Genomic DNA, 20307 nt, shown 5'->3' with positions numbered 1-20307 from the left:
AAACCAAATTTCATCAAAATCGGACAAAAATTACTCAAGTTATCGCGTTCACGGACGTATATATATATATATATGTCTATATATATATATATACATATATAAAAATTTGAAAGAGTAGTGTTTTTGGCCTCTGGGGACATCAAAATGAAAAAGTAAATCGGTCCCGGGTCTAGGTCTTACCGTGCCACCTACGGTAATAGCTACTTCCCTATAGGGAAATTCGCTAAAATGAGATAGTTTTACAATTATTAACTTATAACAAAGACGGAGTGAAATGCAAAGCATTTGCTGTTTCCTTAGGAAAATGGAACACTCTTAAGATAAACCACCTACCAATTCGCTTACCTCTGATACTAACTGGCTAATCGGTATTTCCACTTAACACTACGTCGAGAGTTGGAGGGGAGAACCAATGTAGAGCTAGTCTTCCCTACTGAAGAACCCTTGACTCTTCTACTCTGCGATCAACCCTCGACACACTGATTGTTCTATTTTACTATTAAACAAAGAGGTTACTCAGTTTGTAGGTACCGTATAATTTGTATCTTTAGTTGTAGTTTTTTGTCCCACCTTTACATCCTAGGATGCTAGGTTCTAGCCCTGGACTGTTTTACAATATTACTTAAGGCTTATCTTAGAGGGTCGCGGTATTATCGGAAAAAATGCGTTGGTAGTTGGCGGGATTTGAACCCGAGACCTCGGGTTTCGAAGCCTCGAGCTCTACCTCTAAATCAGCTTGCTCCCCCATATCTTGAATAGTAGTACAGTAGTAATATGCTATTGTTATTCATATTTCTGTGCGATTCTAACGTTACATCTTAAAACGTAAAGTATAATGTAAAGTATGTTTTGATTGTAGGCCTAATGGTTTTTATATAGTTTCTCTTAATATTTATTACTTGCAATAACAAGTACAGTTATATGTTTCACATTTATTTTATTGTATTGCAAAATCACGTATGATTTCGAATTGGATTTTAAAGATATTTCAGCATGTTACAGACACTATATTTTTTCAATCTGGGCGTAGAAAGAGAGTGGACGAGAGTTAGGAAAACCAATTGGTGAATATCCTACCACCGTAGATACATTTATAAACAGAGATAGAAGTAATGCAATAAAATAGAGTAACTACTCCACGTTGATGGTCACAACTGTTTTATTCCTCATGCTACTCAGGTTTACTCATATACTTAACACAAACACTATAATCTTCTCCAACTACTCAACCTAAGTAGATTGGTTCGGAGTCCTTATTTCTAGTAAACAAAGTTATAAAACAAATAACGAAATAAATATTCATTATTTATTTTACCTAAGACCGTTTTTTAAACAAGCCATTTCAGTTCAGTTCTTAGAATTGAAAAGATCCACTCAGAGCATTGTTTACTTTCATAACAGTATAGTTTTACTCATAACAACACGGGTAACGGACCAATTAGGTTCAAGGATTGAGAAAGAAGAAGTAAAATTGTAATGATTCCAACTTCAACTAATCAGCTGTTCAGTCCAATTTAAATGTTGAGTGGTGCAATTAGTGTTCGGTACAATGTTTCGTTACATCACTGTCAGTGGCAATAAGAGGTTATAAACGAAAGTATAACCTCTCTTAGAAGTTATGAGTAGTCGTATTTAGTAATTAAAACAATGTCGTAGGTAAAGTAGTGTACGCAACTCGCGTAAATAGTGTTAACAACAATATCTTTACGTAATCGTTGTGTAAACTACTATTACCTACAACAGTTTTTTTTTAAAGTAGCCGTTTCAGTTCAGTTCTTAGAATTGAAAAGTTTCACATAACAGCATTGTTTACTTACATAACAGCATAGTTTTACTTAACAACACGGGTGATGGACCAATGAGGTTCAAGGATTGATAAAAAAGAAGTGAAATTGTAATGCTTCGAACTGAAACTAATCAGCTGTTTACCAATTTAATTGTTAACGATTGGTGTATTGGTAAAATGAGTCGTTGCATCAATGTCAGCGACAATGAGAGGTTATAAACGAAAACATAACCTCTCGTAGAAGCTTTGAGTAGTGATTATTAGTAATTAAAAACCGGTCGTAGGTAAAGTAGTGTACGCAACTCACATAAATAGTGTTAACGACACTCATTGAAGTGTTTAACGCACTCACCAAGGCGTGTCTTATATTTTCTACTCGTGTCATTAACACTATATTTACGCGATCGTTGCGTTAACAACCACCCAAAATCATTATATGTGTTATTGGAAATTATAAACTAAACCCTTATCGTGTTAGTACTAAAACAGTGAAAGTATAACCTTTCTATAAACGGTCATCGTTAAAGCTTCAAATATTTGTATATTTAAGCAGTTTTTTTGCCTGAGCTGTGGCAGGAGGGTAAGGACACAGAAGAGAGAATTGTTTTTATTAAGGTATACTTTATTTATTTATTTTAAATCAAAATATCGTAAATTCTACTAACTAGCTTCCTAATAGTTCTCTTTGGCCTTTTAGCTGTCAGGTAGAATCAAGTAATTAGCTTGATCGAAATTTTAAAAAGCAAACATTACGTCGTTTCTTTTTGTTGCCATGAAGAACAACTGTTGTCTCCGAATCTCCATCTCTGAACTTTGGACGACATTGTGCGTAGTCGAAAGTTATTAAGAAAATCATGAATCTTTTTAAGTTGGGTAGGTTCGTGATTTACATCTGTGTAAAATTTAATCCCAGCCGGTTCAGCGGTTTGGCTTTCGCGAGGAATAAACCGAAAACAATACAGAAACCACCTCAATTTTATAAAATTATATGTAGATAAATTTAATATTGTAAATTTTGCAGGTTTTGACTTCTTTAAGGGGTTTCACAACAAAATTTCAATAGACTAATTATACTTTATATCTTGGGCTGTTCTTTTATCTTTTATTTCAAGCACTTAAAAATTATTACGCAACAAAAATTCTATTTGCTGTAATAACCTGGTTGATTAAATAATATATGAAAATGATTAATAGCGAAATCCTAATTTTATGAAAACCTATTATCAAACATTCTTTACTCTATTAATAGAAACTGTAATACAACAACATTTTTTATTGCCCTAAATATAGGAAATTCGGTACAATCGTAAAATTACAAATATAACAATGAAAGCAACGATATAATGGCCATGGCATGTCATTATTGAAGCTAAATGTGTAACAAGTGTGCAGTTTATTTATTGCAAGGTACAATATACTAGTCCAGTGATTTTCTGACGTTGCAGCGCAAAATAGATATGCAACGGTGTATAAATATCGTCATAATGTTTATAAACGAAACTTAAATGACATTTTCAACCGGTTCATTATTAAATTCCGAGAAATGTTTTCCACCCTTACGCTTTGTAGTTTATAACATTTTCATATTCAATTTAATCTTTGTTTGTGATAAATAAACCAAAGCATTTTGTAGGATAATAAAGGCTTCGATTATAATCTAATCTAAATAGGGTGTGTCATAAGTAAGTACAAGGAATTTAGCAATAGATTTATTTAGTCAAAGCAAAACGAAAATCAAGAATACATTTTTTTCAAAATGCCTCGTTAGCAAGATATTAGCCATTATGTTTTTGTGTTTCAAATTTATTTCTAAAAAATTATTAAATATATCTTTATGAAACTTGGTATAAACTTTTATCAAATCATAATGTTTCTATTAAAAAATAATCATTACAAAATATTTTCCAGTTATAATTTGCGGCCATTTAACATTTTATACTTGAAATTAAAAAAACTGCTTATTTTATGAACTTGCTTATAACTCTTTTATTTAGAATTTGAAATTACTTGTAAAACGATACCAAGTTTTAAAAAAGGTCAAATAATAAACGTATGAGAAATCAAAAATTTTGTGCAAAATTAGGTGAATCCTGACCGCAAAGCCTTTTTTGCCTGTCCTGTACAACAAAACTTGTTATTCATCTGCTATTTACAGTATTATAAATTTTGTTTGCTTAGATAGCAAAAGTTTTAAAAATTGAGTGGAGCTATACTTCAAATGTCATATAATTTTTTAAAGGTATTTCGATTTCAAGTAACTTACAACTTTATCCGTATCTCTTTTAGTTTTTGATCTATCAATTAAAACACATTTTCTTGGTTACGCACTATTGGCTACTTGAGTTCATGCAAAATAGGTTTCTACAAGTTTCACTGTGGTAAAAATTCACTTGTTCATTAATAAGTATAAAAATATTTTCACGTTTTACACTTTCTCATCCCACTTCTTAGTTTCAATGAATAATGATTCTATTTTTTATTTTGAATTATAGAATGACTGTTTCCCATTTTCTTCATATAGTTAATTTTATAATTATATGTTTTATAATCGTACCGATTCATAATTCGGACTATTCATTTTTCTGGCTGCTACATTGTTTTATATAGTTTTAATTTTGATTTACGTTCCGTCTGGATCCAAAGGAGTACCTTTGGATATCGTAAAAATATTCAATTGACGGCATTATAACATCGAACTATGCTGTAATAAAAAAAAAATCCAAATGGAACCTTAAAAAATGGAACCACCATGCCAGATTAAACTATTGATGTGACAGAAAATCCTTGGTGGAGGTAATATTGCTTATAAAAACATGAAACTACAGCCATATTGCTTTAGTTTTCCAAACGATAAATACTGAACGAGGAAAACTAACTTTTATTTTCTACAAAGGGGTAGGGGGAAATTTACACAAAGGTAAGTATCAATACGGTGCCATCAGAGCGGAAATCTTCCCATTTAGATAGATGACAGAAGCAACCCAAGAGAGACGAAAAGCGTGCAGATTTCTTTATTTGAATCTCAGATTATTTGTGCAGTTAAATGTTCTTCTAAAACTATATAACCACCGTATATTATTTGGATTATGCAGGACAACGGTACTTTATAATCGACGCTGTGTATGTTATGTATTCTAGAAACATGTTTTACTCACTTTTATAATTTTGCATTGTAACCTTAGAAATAGTTGATATGTTAAGAGTATTGTCGATGGTTTATACCTTTCAAAAGATGTTGGCTATGTTAAAAAAGGGAGGTGATGGGTTAGAGGATGTCTTTAAGGTTTAATAGTCCAAAATCAGAATATGTATGAATTTGAACGGGGGGGTTATTTGGCCTCTGGAGACCTCAAAACAAAAAAGTAATTCGGCCTTAGGCGTCTAAGTCTTACCATGAGACAAACGGTAATAGTTTATTTCTTATATGGGAAATTAGCTAAAAGGAGAGATGGTTTGGGGTTTGTAGTAACGTCAATGCTCGATATGTTACAAAGCGGGGTGATAATTTGGAAGATGTAGTCAAGTTGATATAAGGATTGTCACAAATGGAGTTGACGGATTAGAGGATGTAGTAACGTTAATTTTATAATTATCAAAAAGGAAGGTGAGATTAGAGAATGATTTAATGTTGATGTTTTGGCATGTCACAAAGGGAGGTGATGGTTTCAATAAAATAGTATTGCGTCATTGCGTCCGTTGACATGTTGAAAATTGCACTGTTCATAAGTGATATGTGGAATGAACTGAAGAAGTAGAATGCACTTACAATGACAACTCAATGCATGTTGTCGTATGTGTAAAAAATTCTGCTTACGGACGAAGACTACTAAACAAAATACCATATTAAGAGGATAGTCATACTACCTATCCTATCTGTTGATTGAACCTGTCTTATCCTTTATGTAGATTAGACAAAAATTGTTTTTATGACTTTGGCAGTTTTTATGACCCAAACCTTTAACTGTGAGACACGATATAAAAACGGTGTATCTGCCAGAAAAACAAAATTCCGAATTATGAAACGGCACGATTATAAAATGCATATTATAAAATTACCGTATTGAAAAAAATGGGGAACAGTCTTTCTACTGTATAGTTCAAACTATAAAGATAGAATCATTATTCATTGAAATTAAGAAGTGGGATGTGAAAATGTAAAATGTGAAAATATTCTTAACTTATCAATGGACAAGTGACTTTTTACTACAGTGATACTTGTAGAAACCTATTTTACATTAACTCAAGTAGCAAATAGTTAGTACAAATACTATTATATTAAATAGCTTCTTGATCAGCATTGTACGTGTTAGGTATTTGATCACCACTTACCCTCTTTTTTATATATTTACCGTCTTGTGAGTAACAGTAAAAGCGTAAATATACGTTTTAAGTGTTATAAGGCGTTTCTTGTATTTACTTTCCGTATTATATTGCCATACTTTTTATGCTATTTTACTTCCCACTTGCCTATTGGTTCTGATAATGGTGGGAGATAAGAGATTATTGATCACCATTGGACAAACAGAGATACCATTTAGTTTTAGAGTACAGTGTAAGTTGAAATATTTCACAAAAGTGTTACTAGACTATTTAAATCTACAATCATATCAGTAAACTAATCGTAATATTGTGCAATATTTAAATTACTAATTCATTACACATAGTAAAATTCCCCACTGCAGCAATCCTGTAGACTACGCCAAATTTATTTTATGGTTTGATTTTCACTAAAATATTCCCTTTATTAAAATGACATTAATTTTAACGAGTACTTAGGTTTGATTCTGCAAAGAATTTAATAAAGTGATAGTTTGTCGACGGTAAAACAGTTTATTAATCTAATTAAGAATCCTAAGAGATTTTTTATAAATTTACAGGTTTTTTTTTATTCTCTCTGTTAACTATTTGGCGTGGCGTGACACAAAAACACTTTAATATACTAAATGATTTGTTTTGCTCTAAAAACAGTTTTAAACAATTTTAATAATTTATTCGTTGGACCAAAAATGGGAAAACCAGTTTCACCCCATACAACACTGCTCCCATTGTCCAATGATGCTAGTTCACGAAATCGTTGAAGTCTCAGGTCTACATGTTTTTACTGAATTTCATAAATATCGGGTTAAATCGTTTTACTCCAGTTATCGTGTTAATGGGCATATTTTATATGTGAATATGAACGGATTGTTTTTTGGCCTCCTGGAACATCTATTTGAGTCTACTTTATAGGTCTTACCATAAGACCCAATGTAACAGGATATTACCTATAGTGGAGATTTGCTAAAAGCTACTAGTATTTCAACAGTTTGGATAGGATTTCAATAATCCACAGGTTTACAGCTTTACTTTACAAGCGCTACCAACAAATTTGCATATAACAAGTTTAATTTCTAACGTGTTCAATAATGAAAACTTACATTGTAAGACAAAACATCGTCGCGCGTCCGACAGTTGTTTGTTATTGTCTTATCTTCATTTTAAAATAGTTTCAAACGTTGCCATTACCTTTTCCTTACAAATAGTCTAAGCCTTGTAACAAAACCAATTCTTTTGAGTTAACTTTTTTTGTACGATTAAATCTAAGCTTCTTTGCTCCAATTTGAGACTTATGAGTATCAGGCCTAATGATAAATTGATCTTTAAAATCCTTCTTTGACTTGATTAGTATTTTTGGCAAAACCACAATTGCTCCAAACCACTTAATTTATCCAAACTCCATTCTTTTAAGATCAGTTAAAACGCATATTTGCTGTTATCACGTTTTTTAAATTAACTAATGGAATAGGTAACGATGCAAATAAAATTCAATTTTAAGACAAAGAATGCCGAATAGGACTGATATAAAGTACAAAAATATGAGATAAATACAATAGGAATAAATGAAAATATTTTAGGAAATTAGTCAATTTTTTTAACTACTTTAATTAAGGTGTCAGATATATTTTCCTTAATCCAAATGCTATAAGATTATTAAAGTTTATATTCATTTGTAGCAGTAATTATTAATATAACGGTTACTACTTTTGAACAAAAGAAAAAGTATTAATTACTTTTCACTAACAATTTGCATCACATTTCCTAGAAGGTTTCCTATGAAGAAAAGTGAGATTCGCCGTTGGGTTTAAAGTATCTGAAGAGAAAAGATACAATGGATATCGATCTTCTTAGATTAGACTGCTGAAAGGATCAGGAGGTGGATTTAAAGAGGAATATCATTAGGAAGAAAATTAAAAACCAAGTAACTTTTCAAGGAAACAAAGATATTTTGCGTAATTGCTTTTTAATTTACAGTTGTTCGCAAAGGTTTACCCAAACGGGAGCGTTTCATAAACTCCAAATTTCACAAACTCCAACGCTTAAAATATTAAATAAACAGAGTGGTTCATAACCTCCAATTTTCATAAGCTCCAAATCTATAACATTCAAATAATCACTGTTTCACAATGTCCAAATTTCACAAACTCCAACGTTAAGATACCAAATAAACAGTGCGGTTCATAATGTCCAAATTTCATAACCTCCAACGGTACAGTCTGAGCCAGAAGACTCTACAGTGGTTGACAATTTCCGAAATTACAATCGGGGAAGCATTTATATCAAAGAATTTTGTTAACTATAGACTACCGGTAAGCATTAAAATGCACAAACATACGCCTGTAAATTAAGTTACCATTCTTCGTAATGTAATGACATATTTGATGTAATACAGTATAATGATAATTAAATGCTAGAAACTCAGTTTCTATATCCCGTAAACTGATGCTGAGCCGGCCAAACTCCTAGCGCCAATGCCGCGCCAAGCGATTTTATGCCTATTTGTAATCGCTTAAAAATGATACAAGCAGGCTCCGTATCAAAAAAAGCTTCAAATAAAAAATAAAATTCATACTTTGATCTAAAACTTTGCCGCAGGAATTTTTTCCCTGACCAAAAAATAAAAAAAGTTCCTCGCTTACTACATTTTTCATGTTTTTTATGGTGTTAAAAAACAATCATCTGTTTTAATTTGCCTAAATAAATTATAAAAATTATGTTAAGGTAAAAACTAGCTACATAGTAATGAGCACTGGTTTTCCAGAAAAATAATATATCAATTTGAAATTTGTATGTTAACAAATAAGTGTAGCAGAGCAGGTTGAGTGAATGTATGTTTGTGTAAAACAGAGAGGTTCATTCGGCCCGTCCGCCTCGGTATCCCGCCAATTCGATTGACTTATGGCAGAGACTATACCGTTGGAGCTTATGAAACTTGGAGGTTATGAACCGCTCTGTTTATTTGATATTTAAAAGTTGGAGTTTGTGAAATTTGGACATTGTGAAACTGTGCTTATTTGAAAGTTATAGTTTTGGAGTTTATGAAGTTTGGAGGTTATGAAACACACTGTTTATTTAATATTTTAGACGTTGGAGTTTGTGAAATTTGGACATTATGAACCTCACCCACTCAAACTAGTTTTACATTCTAAATCTGAACTCCATTTAGCTCCTTGTTACTACATTACACAATAATAAAACTAAGTGTAAATTGTAAATTGATATTGTTAAGTATGAGATCAGATGTATAACTAGCCCTTTTTAAGACGTGATCTAAGTAAAAGTTTTATTATTACATAGTTTTTATAGATTCTGATTTGACTGGGTACTATAAGTCACTTGGACTGGAGAAAGTTTTTAAGTAAAGTTGTAAGCAATTACAATTATTAGATCGTACGTTAACAACTAAGAATAACATAACATTCAAAAAAGAAAACATAACCTAAATTATATTTTATATACACATAAAATGTTATCTGTGTGTTAATTGTATGGTGTTAAACAGTCACTGGTATCTACACAAATAACTAATTAGTGATTAAGATGGGGACGCAACTTGGCGTATATATTAGTGTAACTATGTACAACACAAATATTAGTGAAAGATGAGTATAGAACGTAGAAGATGAGTACCAAGTGAGATAGCTTGTGTGGTTTTTTTACTGTCCAAGACCAGCTGTTTCATCAGCCAGGACCATTTATTAAAAGTTCTATTAAGCGGCTGGACTGAGTTTCAAACCAAAAGGGTCCCAAATTTTCTTAGAATGAAACCAGTGATTTTGTTAGGTGAATACTGTAAACACTCAACTACCCAGTTATGAATAATACAGAGTGTTTATAGATAAAACCTACAACTTTACCATCCTCCCATCCTCTGTACATGTAACATAAAAGTTTTCTAAAAGCACCTTATGAAAGAGGGTCTAAACAAGTTTTAATCAGCAACATTTTTTCAGCTGATTTTTTTATATTGTTGATTGGTAAACAATGACAAAGAATTTATGAGTCTCATTAGAATCGCAATGGAAGTTCGTATCGAAACTTATATTGGCCTTTTAGATCACCAGATAATACCCCTGGTCACTTTTTGTTCGGGGCTTCGTATGATCGTGTCCATACAAGTAAAATGAACGCCAAATAAGAACTCATTGAAAGAATTGGGAGAGCGTTTGCAGTAAAAATTATTCTTATTTTAGGTTGTGTTTGGTCCGAAATGAATTTAGAGTTGATATTTAGCGTGCAAATAATAGCAAACACATTGATGATGCGGAAACTCCTTATTAATGCCAACATTTGTTATTGTTTCGTAGTCTTTGATTTCTATTTCCATAGCTTTAAGTGGGAAAATATAGGTTTTATGGTCGTTTGAAGTTGTTAAGTGTTTTAAAAAACACCCTGTATGAAAACCAGACGCTTTATTTGTTTAAAATACTAAATCGCATAAAAAAGCAAAATATTGAATTGCCCAATAGCAATAATGACGCCATTAGGCAACAAACTGTGATTAGTGTCTGCTATGTCTCCACAAAGGGCCTACATTAACAGTTAACAAGCTAAACGTTAATCTCCATAACATTTACGGGAGAGCTAAAGCAGAGGGGGTATTTTTTTGGGTTGAAAACTCTCTGTTTTGATAGTATCGGTTGATGAAAATCATGAAACACTAACTATGGATATCAATTAAAGTAACTTGTTATTGGACGCAAATCACTAATAACTATTCAAACAAAAAAACTTTTTATTTGTCCAGCTTTTTTTATGTCTTCTATTTTGTGTGTACACAGAATATATTGTATTTATTTATGTTTCTTTTTAGCGAATTTCCATATAGGGAAGTAGCTATTACCGTAGGTCTCATGGTAAGACCTGAACCTTGGACAGATTTACTTTTTCGTTTTGAGGTCCCCATAGGCCAAAAACACCGTCCGTTCAAATTCATATACATATATGTGTTCGTTAGCGCGATAACTCGAGCAATAATGATCCGATTTTGATTAAATTTGGTATAAACTTGTAAACCTACATTTATTCGAACGAGTTCGCGAACCAGCATGATCGCACTATGGGAACGGCGGCTTATGGGGGGTTTTATGGAGTAAAAATAGGTTTTTCCCATTTTTCACCCTCTAAACATAAGATTTTGCAATTTTTTTCAAACCATTTTGTATAGCTAAAAAAATAGTATATTTAAGCTTTGTTGTATGTCAAACGGTTACGGAAAAAAGTCCAAAAAAGTCTAAATTTTAATAAAATATCATGTTATTCTTATGGAGAATAAATAAACTGTTGTAGCTTGCTTGTCTATGGACATATTTAAATGCAATTTTGAAATTATGTTTACTTCATACTAAGCTATCAATTTCAATAAAAACCCATATTTTCTCCCTTGTAGCAGCAAACCTAAGTACTCATCAAAATTAATTATATTTAAATAGGAAATAAATCTGACAATTTTAAAGGAATAATTAGGTGGAATTCCAGCCAAGTAGATGGAAATTCGCTTAGCCTGCAGGTTTGCTGCGGCAGGGGTATTTTATAATTGATTCATATTCCTACAAAAACATAAAAGGCGTGAATCAACTATGAAGTGTGTTGTAATTAAAAAAAGTACAGCATAACACAATACAGTTCATGAGAATGGTAAATTAATCATTGATCAATGCAATACTATACAGAAAAGAACATTGTGGTGTAGAAATTGTATTAATTAAATTACGAATATTTCAAATTTCATAATCTTAAAAACATCATCTTGCATGTTGTGGATGGATACAGGTTAAATTCTTTTACATTGATCAAAAATTGTATTACATTGAACATTCAAAATGGTTACACTAATTTATTAGCATCAGCATTTATAACATTAATTTATAACATATAAATGTTGATGCTAATAAATGGTATTTGTAATGATGTTATGCTGTTGTTTATGGCAAGAAAATGTATTGCTACGATTTGAACTTGTACACAGTAGTGTAAAAACTAGTTGTTTAACAGAGAATTCCGTAAGTAACCTTAAGGGTAAATACTCAGCTATTCAGTTTGATAATTAGACAAATGTCCAGTTAATACTTATTGCCTTATATTTTGTTTTAAAGAACTCCATAGGAAAGAAATCAGAATGATTTCAGAAACAATCGACCAGTTGTAAAATAAATTAATTAAAAAGCTGTTATTAAATTAGGTTTGGATACAACCTTTTTCAGTTTCTCCGAAAGAATGGGACTGTAGATATTTTCAACCGTCCACTAATCAATTTAGAAGCATTTGAGGTTGGAGGCAATACAATAGACGATTCTTTCTCTATTTTTCCCAAAGTAAGAAAACATTTTCATCCGATCGGGTTTATCGAAAAAGTATGTGATAGAAACGAGTGATATAAATATGCTAATATACACGTATACTGACGCTTGGAATGGTATAATGGTGATATATCATGGACTGATTAAATTAACATTTCAGTGTGTGATAAAACGATTAGTGTACAAGTGTGCATTGCTCATGGGACAATCATCAATTGATATTTTCCCTACAGTGTTGCATATTTTATAACCCATCAATAATTTAATATACTTCAAATGGACTTATTGAATACATTTTAGCGAATTTCCCTATAGGGAAGTAGCTATTACCGTAGGTGGCACGGTAAGACCTAGACCCGGGACCGATTTACTTTTTCATTTTGATGTCCCCAGAGGCCAAAAACACTATTCGTTCCAATTTTTATATATGTATATATATATATATATATAGACTTATATACATATATATATATATACGTCCGTGAACGCGATAACTTGAGTAATTTTTGTCCGATTTTGATGAAATTTGGTTTAAAAGTGTAAAGCGTGATAAACTTGAATGAGTTCGCGAACCAGCACGATCGGACCATGGGAACGGGGCTTTACGGGGTGTTTTATGGGGTAAAAATTGGTTTTTATCACTTTTGACCCTCAAAACACAAAATTTCCCAATTTTTCTTTAGACCTTTTTAAAGAGCTTAAAAAAACAAATAATTTAGTATATAAAAGTATTTTTGTTCGATTATTAGTAACGGAGAAAATTTAAAAAATTGTAAATTTAAAATTCCCATGTTATTCTTATGGAGAATATTGTCAAATGTTGTAGTTTGCTTGTTTATGAATATATTTTTATCAAACTTGGCAAATTTATTTATTTTGTACTAAGCTATCAATATTTTACTAAAAAACTCGATTAATTAGTTTCCTTGTAACAGCAAACCTAGGTACTCGTTTAACCCAACGTTATTTAAATAGATTTGATTGAAAATCAGTCCAGACAAATGGAAATTCGCTTAGTCGGCAGGTTTGCTGCGGCGGGGGTATTTATTTTCTCTTTAGTTGGCTTAGCTCACACGATTCAATTAGTTTCAATATTTTCCCTGCGTTTTACGAGAGTACGATCTATTGTTATTCAGGATACACGGGATGATCATAATACAATTTTAGTTTACTTTAAAATACAGGGTGTCCATAAAATATTCATCGGGATTTAAAATACTTTATTGGACTTACAGATACATGATTGAAACTATAAATTGCATGGATTGAAAGAGAAAACTCTCAAGTTTTGTTTGATATCACTAAAGTTTCTCAAGGTGCCGTCCGTTTTCAGCGAAACATGTTTCCAGTCTATGTTGCAGCTCTGCCCAAACGTTGGTATTCTTTATCTTGGTTTACTGTTGTCAATGTAACGCGAATCCTTTCTCGGAGCTCTAGCAGGATTTGAGCTAATGGCAGAATGTCTGGTCCTAGCCTCAGAGAACGAAATCGGATACAGTAAGGTCCGGGAAACAGGGTGGCCACCTTAGGAGAGCTAAGTCGTTCTCAGCACAGCAGCCAATCTAACCATCAGGGATTGTTAATTAATACAATTTCGGACATATGTTAGCAATGCCAATACGGTAGAGCCCCGTCTTGCTGAAACACAAATGCCCTCTTCAAGTTGCTGAATCAACCCATGCTCCATCATGTCCAGATACGCAACACCAGTTGCAGTTATTCAGAAACTTTGAAACATCATATTTTAACACACATAAGTTTTATTACAATTATAGACATTTAAAAAACAACTAATGAAAGTAAATAAAAAGGAAGACAATTAACATATGATTATAAGACTTAGAAAAATTCTCTTTAACCACACCTGATTCACAGTTTCGTGGGACAAACATTAAGTGAGATAAATGTAATTCAAACCTGGTGGTTATTTTATGAACAAACTTTATAAATTTATTTTTTCATAATAAGTGTTCGATAAATTCCTTTTTCAAACATACGTGTTGATATGATCATACATAATATACGTCTTTCAACATCACTGGATGCATTTACATTCAAATATCAATTAATTAAAATATTACACTGGATACATGAAAATATCGGTAGTAATTTACCATACCATCAGGCGGAAAATAATTATGCCTTATAAGACTGGTGTGACTTGTCAAAATTGAAAGCCAGTACAACAAATTTGTTAAGATCAACATAATCTGATATAGCACAAGAAATACGTCAAATAACACTTATGATAATATATTTACACTTATACTGTTTACTCTCAATACGGTTAATACATATAAAAGATCGTAATTGGTGATCGATTTCGATTGGACACCCCAATCATCATCAGACCCAATAGGCCAATGACAAGAATCAAAATGGCGTCCCTTATATACTATTGGCTACCGGAAGTGTACCGGCTAGTAAGTTCTATAAGTACAGCTGGAGTCAAAATTCACTTGTTCATTAATTAGCTTATTTCTATTTTAACATTTTTCCTTGTAAATGTACAATTCTTCCCAAGCATTCAACACATTTCCTTTCTTACCATTCTTTAAAATACATACATTGTCTTCCATTTTCCCTAATGAGTGGCCATTTTGTAACAAGTGTTGTGTGACATTTGATCTTCCCGGATTATTTGTTTTCCATGTAGAGACAAGGTTTCTGAAACGTTTAACAAAGTTTACGGTTTGTCCTATATAAAAGCTATCACAATCGATACAATCTATTTTGTAGATCCCCGACTCTTCAAATGTGTTATATTCTTCAATTTAACCTACACAATATATTTACAATAATTAATATAGTAAATACAGTACTGTAAATTAATACAGAATATTTGGTAATACAGAATATACTGTAAATTAATATCACAAAGTGTTGGAGAAGGTGTTTGATTGTATCAGTAAAATACGGAAACGAAAATGTTTCCTTATTTAAAGTTTCAATGAACGCGGAGGAAAACTCATTTAACAAGTTAATAAAGTTTAGGTTATTTACAGAACACATCCGTGTATGCTCGGCGTCCGTTACAACTCAGGTCAATCAGTTTATCTTCATTTAAGGTAAATCATACATGGTTAACAACACGAGGGATGTAATATAATTTCTATATGAAAATATTGTAATGTTTGTTGTTAAATTGCTTCGATAATATTTTATAAAATAATTGGGGTGGTAAATTAAATGATACAATTTTGAAACCATGTTGACTCAAAACTGAGCTTTTATAGTTGGCTTATAGCAACTACTGATTATTTATACAATGCAAAACCAACATTTTATCAAACACACAATATTGAAAAGTTATACATAGTGCTTATTTCTTATCCCACGTTAATGATTTTTACCTACGACCGTTTTTCAAAGTAGTCGTTTCAGTTCAGTTCGAATTGAAAAGTTTCACATTTCAAGATTCAATATTTATTGAGCCGTTCAGGAATATTTACAATAGGCCAAGTCACTAATAGTAACAAAAAACAGAGTTGCATTTCCTCTTGACTCACAAGCTTAAGTCCAAAAAGTCCAAAAAGCACACTATGTAAATAAAACTGTAAAGAATGCTGAGGAAAACAATGTAAAATTTTACAAAACAGGAAATAAGCACAAAATTCAAAAACCACACTCATAACTGCAGGCAGGTTTCAATTTTAATTAATCTCTTCTCTTTTTTTTCAATTCATTGTGGTACAATTTGATATGAAACACTGCGAAAACTGCTGGGCTCCACAGAGAACCCTGACAGTTTTTTTTTTAAGTAGAATCTTATGGACAGCAGGGGCATGTCCCTAGAGTATAGCGTCATACTGTAGGCGAGATTGGACATATAAGCAACACGAACAAACTCCTGGGCATATCAGATTTTTTATTCATTTATTTATTCATACGGTAAACACCATTTTTACAACTTATTAAAGGCCTTGGTAACGTCGTTTAACTTTGAATTAGTCCGCCACTATGGTTTTAGGCTGTGCGTAACACGTACAATGCAAATCAAGAGGGGAGCCTTAACAGTGCAAGAATGAACCTTACTGATAAATTTAATAAAAGAACACGAACCCAAGACATCGCTTCTTTGCCATCTTCTTACACCTTTTCGGGAGGGAGGGCCATACAGAGAAGGTTTTTGCTTAAGAGGCGTTAGTGTTTTTTCCTTTTCTTGATATATAGACCTACAGCTGAGGATGAGGTCCTAACCACCAGCTTAATGTATTATTACATGTAAACTTGTCATTGGTGATTGACAAGATTCGAATACGTGCCTCCAGGCCGGAAGTCCTGAGCTATAAACCCTTAACTGTTAACGCTCTTAGAAAGATAAGAAAATAACTAGGTGCAAACTATTTGTAAACAAATAATACGTACGACTATTTACAAAATTTATCGTTACAGAGTAAAAAATAATCATTAATTTTAGCAAGAACAGACCGTGGTTGGACTAAAATATGTTTTTGCGTATACAGTAACGTCAAAATACTTAACTTCCTTATGGTTATCTACAATTTTATTAAACAAGTTTTTATCAATTAACTTACAAGCTGTCAGTCTATATTAACTTACTATAGATATATGTAATTTGGCAAAGAATATTCACTCGACTAAGATCCAGATCTTCTGACAATCACCCAAAAAGTTACCTTGAAGACGAATGTGAGACTATTAACCAATATGACGCTGATCGCCATAATGATTGCATGATTGAAAACAAAATTTAAGTAAAACGCAAAATAATAATTAAAGATGTGAAAAGACCTGTCTTTTAAAGAAATCAGTGTAAGTGAAGGAATATAAAACTATCACATAAAGCATCACATAAACTTCTCTAGGCCTACGTGCTCCGCTGGGCTAGCTAGGAGCTAGCATTTAAGTTGATGTGCTCTGTTTGAATAAAAATCTCTCTGAAATATTCATGGAGAAGATAGTATCCTTAAGGAACTCTACCTGAGTAAAATAGCACAATAAGTTATACCTTAGACAACAGATATTCATTTTAAGCTAAGTGCACATATAGAAAATGTTCATACCTAATTATTTATTTGATATCGAGGTGGATTGGTAACCCAAATTGGCTTGGTATAGTGTTTAAAATATAATAAGATTTCCTTAGAATAGCATTTTATAACTATTTCAATATAAAATCTTTTCAAATTTCACAACTGCAAAGTAATGATAGCACCAATCTTTCTTCAAAAGCTAAGCACTTATGTTCATATATTTATAACACCCCCGCTGCAGAAAACCTGCAGACTTAACGAATTTTCACTTGACTGATTATATTTTCACTAAAATATATCTTTAAAAATATTAGATTTATTTATATTTATATAACATTAGTTTAACGAATACATAGGTTTTCAGCTACAGTGAAGGTATTAGAGTGTTTTTTTTTTATAATATGTTAATAGAGTAGTTCGGTATGAAATAAAGGGTTTTCAAACTTGATAAAAATATGTTCATAAACAAGCAAGCTACAACAGCTTACTTATTTTCCACTAAAATAACATAGGAATTACAAATTTACAGTTTATTTGAGACAGTTTTTTTAAGCACATAACAACGCTTTAGCGTATATTCAATTATTTGTATTTTTATCTCTACCAAATGGTGAAGAAATCAATTGTGAAATCTTATATTTTGGGGTCAAAATGGGAATACTGTACAAAGTTTTTACCCCATAAAACTGCAAACTCGTTTGACTACACGTTTGTAACAAAGTTTCGTCAAAATCAGACCATTTTCGCTCGAGTTAATGATCTATATATATGAATTTGAACGGATAGTGTTTTTGGCATCTGAGGACATCAAAATGAAAAATTAATTCGCTCCCAGGTTCAGGTCTTGCCAACTAAGGTCAGGTGACTTAAGGTGATACCTTAGGAGGTAATACTTAAGGAAATTCCTGTATTGTAAATTTCCTAAACCATGTTTTGTTCGAATTGGTCAGTTTATCAAATAAGCTTTTAGAAAGCTGCCATTTACAGTAGCATTTCTGCTATTGGATAACATTCAACATGTAACAGCTATTTATAACAGCTTAATAAAATAGCAAAACTACATATTGACATTTATAAATGAAAGTGGGTGAAGGAGTTCTATTGTTCCATTCATCATCAGACCCAGTCAGAGAATGACATAAGTTCAAAGGCGTTTCTACGATTCATGTGCTTTGTGTCCAGTTGTATGATACTGTTAATTGCGTCGAATACTCTTAAGCTCTCTACTCTTGGAAGAGAAGTTTGTAAAAATATTACAAGTAAAAAATCTTGTTCATTAGTGAGTTTACTAAAATATGCAATTCATCCTACTCATTCACAAATACTTATTTCATGTTTGTTCTATACTATGTGACCATGTATTAAATTTGTTTGAGGTGTTTGACCCTACTGGTTTGTAGTTCCTCCTTTGACATTCTGCTCTAATAATTAAACGAATATCGGTAAAAATAGAGGTCCCTATCTCAATCCAATACAAAATTGAGGTAAATATTAGTTTGCATCAACCTCAGAGAACTTTCTTAAAAAATAAATTAATATACGTATACATATACAATTATACACTAAAAACAATAATCCCACCATAGTTTCAGGTGAATAAGGGTTTATGAGGATTTATAGTCATGAACAACCTTCAACACTAATCCCGGGATATCAGCATTGGTTGAGTTGAGATAATCGAAGCCACAATTGTGTGTTTTTATCAGCCAGAGCATGCCACACATGACATAACTATACATACAGTTGATAGGAGTATCAGCGTATTTTTGGTTTTATTAGTTTCAATTTTTCTCTATTTCACAGAGAAGAGAATCTGCTTCTATTACGGATCGTAATTTTCACAAATACAATTATTCAATGAATTCTATGTACCTTGAACATACGAAGGCAATGGAAATGGCCTTTTAAATAAGGCGTAACTTAATGGGGCTTTACATTAAAATTCATGAGCTGCCCCAAAAATAACCCATTTCGGATTTCATTCGAAATTGGGAAACAAACAAAAAAGTGCACTTTTATGCAGAGGGGTAGTAGCCCTGGGTGCAGAGTTTGGCTTTTCTGGTGTAACCCTTTAAAAAGTTAATAGGGGGTATCGACCCTTTTGCCTAACCCTATTAATTACTTACTGTCTTCATAACCCAGAGGTAATACTGCATTACGACCGTTTCATAGATTACTCCATCGTCGAGAGTGTAGTCGTAAATTAAATTAGATAATTAGATATGAATTTCATGCGAAATTTCTGTAAATTCACTTATAATTTATTATTCTGTTACGTGTTCATGGTTATTCATTTACTTGTTCTTTTACGTCTATATCTGTAGCTAGATGAGTGACTGTTGTGTTGTAGGTGTTTTATTTATCTTATTTTGTGCAGATGTACGTTTTTGGCAAGGTCGGGAGAACGAGGCACCGAATAACTGTAGTTATTTACTTGTTTGTATACGTTTCTTCCTGTGGATATTTCAGTATTATGCCTTGTTGAAGGTGTGGGAGGACCAGGTGCCGGGCCAGATAACTGTAGTTATTTACTTGTTTGTATACGTTTCTTCCTGTGGATATTTAAGTATTATGTCTTGTTGAAGGTGTGGGAGAACCAGGTGCCGGGCCAGATAACTGTAGTTATTTACTTGTTTGTATACGTTTCTTCCTGTGGATATTTAAGTATTATGTCTTATTGAAGGTGTGGGAGAACCAGGTGCCGGGCCGGATAGCTGTAGTTATTTACTTGTTTGTATACATTTCTTCCTGTGGATATTTAAGTATTATGTCTTGTTGAAGGTGTGGGAGAACCAGGTGCCGGGCCGGATAACTGTAGTTATTTACTTGTTTGTATACATTTCTTCCTGTGGATATTTAAAGATTTTGTCTTGTTGAAGGTGTAGGAGAACCAAGTGCCGGGCCGGAT

The 20307-nt window shown here is 32.2% G+C and overlaps 1 protein-coding gene across 1 annotated transcript in view; it reads left to right on the top strand.

The window, feature by feature from the left end:
- LOC128998850 (putative transcriptional regulator cudA) overlaps positions 1 to 20307 on the top strand; it is a gene marked incomplete at its 3' end in the record, with an annotated part of 99951 nt that overhangs the window by 8016 nt on the left and 71628 nt on the right. The window lies entirely within an intron of this gene.

This window comes from Macrosteles quadrilineatus, unplaced genomic scaffold (assembly GCF_028750875.1).
Source record: "Macrosteles quadrilineatus isolate MER2022 unplaced genomic scaffold, UCM_ALF_1.0 Scaffold_7__1_contigs__length_78375512, whole genome shotgun sequence".
Lineage (NCBI taxonomy): Eukaryota > Metazoa > Arthropoda > Insecta > Hemiptera > Cicadellidae > Macrosteles > Macrosteles quadrilineatus.
The sequence above is the reverse complement of the archived record's forward strand: the minus strand, read 5'-3'. Positions and strand labels throughout refer to the sequence as shown.